The sequence below is a fragment of the Haliotis rufescens genome, unplaced genomic scaffold (genome assembly GCF_023055435.1).
Source record: "Haliotis rufescens isolate VD_foot unplaced genomic scaffold, xgHalRufe1.0.p SCAF_108, whole genome shotgun sequence".
NCBI lineage: Eukaryota > Metazoa > Mollusca > Gastropoda > Lepetellida > Haliotidae > Haliotis > Haliotis rufescens.
This window is the reverse complement of record NW_025963789.1, coordinates 810,477-814,099: the sequence shown is the minus strand read 5'-3', so window position 1 is coordinate 814,099 and position 3,623 is coordinate 810,477.

The following is a 3,623-nucleotide window of genomic DNA, read 5'->3' as shown; positions in this document are numbered from 1 at the left end:
TTTGCAATTGTATCATTATATCACAATTTCAAGAGGCTATCAAAAACCAAAATAAGACATAGAAATTAGAAACATGTTGCAAAAAAGCAGTGCCCAAGCACTACTATTTTCAAATAAAATATGAATGTCTCACAGATGCGTTTTTGTGTTGCTTCTTTAAAGATGATTTCATGAATATTCGTACACATGCAAATGGTGAAACTGATTTTAAAAAAGCGTTCCGTTAAAAATAACTATGTTTCTAGTACTGGGGGGAAACATAATTAGTGACTACATATGTTAGGGAAGGGGCCATGCTTGTTAATCGTGTTGACAATGTATCGAATGCATCAACATGCTCACATATCTCTCATTTGGCACTTGAAATCAACGTTACCATCAATTCCTTGAAAAATGACCAAATATTGATAATTCCCCTAGACTGCAAAGTAGACAGAACTGAAAATTAGGAAAATCTAAATATTTTTTACATTTGTAATTTGTAAATCTGAAAGTTGAGGAACCCAGCTGAGACACATCCTGGCTGCTATGCGACAGGCAGTAATGTGATAGGTGATATTCCATCAAGGTCGCATGACTGTGGCAATGGTCCTTGAAAAAATGCGATTTGAGAGCATAACAACTTTTCTCTTCACCCAAGACCATCGCTAGGCCCTGTCCTTTTTTGTCTTACGGTAAGTAGTAAATGCATTAAGGAGTAAGGCAGGATAAGTGAAAGATAAGACAATTAAGTTAATTGCTTTGGGTTTAAACAATCTTATCTTTCACTTATCCGGACAGAAAAATTCAAATGTCCGGTAAGCAATATTTTAAACCAGATATTTAAGATTCCCAATCGGACATGTCTAGCGCATATGACCATTTCCGGACCCCTGCAATTAATCCTTTAATGAAATGTGAGCTGATACAAACTTTACTATTGATGGTTTGCTTCACTCCCAATGCTATGATGACTTAAGTATCGTAGATTTCATTTTTGTGACGTAGATTACAATATCATTCTTTTTAGAATGGGAAAGTCTCGTGGAGTTAATACAAACAAAGCAAAAAAGAGAAAGTAGGTGAATTGTGTACTTAATGACAAAAGGAAACAGAATTAAAGGGTATCATAAACCTATTTCGGAAGAGAGATGTAAAAATGAAATGAGAAAAGGCTAACCAAAGGGTAAGAAAACACCGAAAAAGGGTAAGGAAAAGCCACATGGTAGAAAGGAAAATGACAAAAATAACAGCACAAACATCACAGAAGCGGGAATAGCAGAGAATTCGTCCCAAAACAACGAGCTCTATGAAAATGATTTGTCCTCTATTGATCCCGCAATACCAATGACAATTAATCTTCTTTCTTTGAATCCTAAAATAAGGATAAGAAAAAGAATAAGGCATGTTATGGCAAAAGCAAGACGAGAGATGAAATCTCTGCAAGACAGGAATATAATGGTTGCAAGCAGATGTTAAACGGTACTAGAGGTTGTTCAAGAGAGAGCAGGAGCAGTAGTTCTCTTGCTGATGCATCGTGTGTGGTGACTGGGTTCCAAGTCTGGCAGCAGTTCTCTTGCTAGTTGGGCTGCCATCGTACCAGCATCAGTCATACCCAATACCAGATGACGACTCTTTATGCCTAATCCGGCATGGTGTATTACGTGTCAGTCAAAGAACTGAGGGATGTTTGTTGCCCTGTTTCGCTTTTATGGGTACCTTCAACACCCAACATTCCACGTTCCATATTAAAAGTCTGCATGTTGTTCTCAGCGTCTGCTCAGAAAGACATGTTCAGGCATGTCTGTCTCATGGATATGAAGTCTGTGTTCAGTGTTCAGTGTCTGAATCCCAAAACGTCAAGTGGAACGTTTCGAGACATGTTATTCTATCAATGTGTCTTTTGTTGAGCAAATAAATAACTCCTACTGGATGTTATTGTGATCGGAAGTTGCAACATGAGATTTGCAATTTTATTTTTAACTTAGCATATAATGTAGCAACCTCCTAGAAATGTATCTGGAGAAGGTTTGTTCATCTAGAATGTCAAATAAACACAATAACAAGGAAACAGTTTCTCAAAAGCACAAAAGCAATTGGTAACCAATGGCAAGGGGCACCCCGAGGTAGAAGAGGCCTGTTTTGGGTTCTGTGTTATATGGTCGGAGTGAAGAAGGAAATTGCAATGTGTTGTGTCAGGATAAGAAATAATTTCGATTACCGAAAAACAAGAATTGCATGTCTATAGTCATTCATTTCCAGCTTGAGAAGTAGAGGTCATCAAAAAGAGTTTGGTACCTTAGTAATTTCATAATAAATTTGTTTCCAGCCATTTTACACATCAGGTGTAATGTTTGCCACTTTCATATCTGATTGATAGAAGCAGAGCAGGGCAATGTACTTTAAGCTATCTCAAAATAATCATGAAGAATGAAGCTGATCTTAAACAGCTGGGTTTTGAGTACACCATGGGTACGGATTACACATCCAATTACATGCTTAAAGCAGGCCCCCATACACAACAATACCCATCTAATCTTTACCCACCTCTTCCATTACAATGTCATCAATAGAAACAATTCTCATCCAACCCCTACCTACCCACTCCCTGCCCCAAACCCTCTTAAGCCATACACAATCTACCTGACCCTGTCCATCCAATACCAACCCACACCCCACTCATCCAAAAACTCATGGCACTCACTCACTCACTAGTGAAACACCGCACTCAGCAATATTCCAGCTATATGACAGCAGTCTGTTAACGATCATGTCTAGACCATACAATCCAGTGACTGACATCATGAGCACTGATCCATGCAATTGGGATATGATGACATGCATCAACCAAGTCAGGGAGCCTGACCACCCGATCCCTTTAGTCACCTCTTACGATAAGTATGGGATGGTGAGGACCAATCGTAACCCGGATCTTCGCGTCGCAGGGGACCCACGACACACACAAGAGACATCCATTACATCAAGACTAGCAACAACACATGGTGTTGGATGAGGGTCACCACACATTATGCATCTAAATAGTAACACAGTGATATGCAAATTAAGAAACAGCGACTATACTGAAATTTTCATCTAAACAATACTGAAAAATACATCTTAATATTTTAGTTTCAGTTACTCAATTTTGAAACAAAAAATATCCATAAAACTGAAGTACACTGACTGAAAAATCTTAGGAAGCAGCCAAATGATTTCATGTAGGGGCAGGAATTTTGTAAAAAATATTAATCAAGATAGTTTTACTGAAAAACAATTACACATGCCTCGCTCTGTATGAAAAAAGCAATGTGATGTTTTCTTGCAGATAAGTGTCAAAATAATAGTTAGTTATAACATTTTGTTTAAAAAATAAATAATTGAACACCTGTTAATGATGGAAAAAATAGTTCAGCTCCTGAATGTCAAACACAAAAAAACTGCTGATCTAAAACTAAAATCCCCCACTGAAAATCAAAGGTCGCTTCCTCATTAGAACATAAATTATCTTTTGGTGATGAGATTCGGTTATGTACAGTGAAATATACTGTCAATGTGGAAAAACACACACATTTCTGTAATGTGTGCACATACAGTTACATCCAAATAAGTCAGTGTCAACGTTTCTACAAGATGATATGTCATAT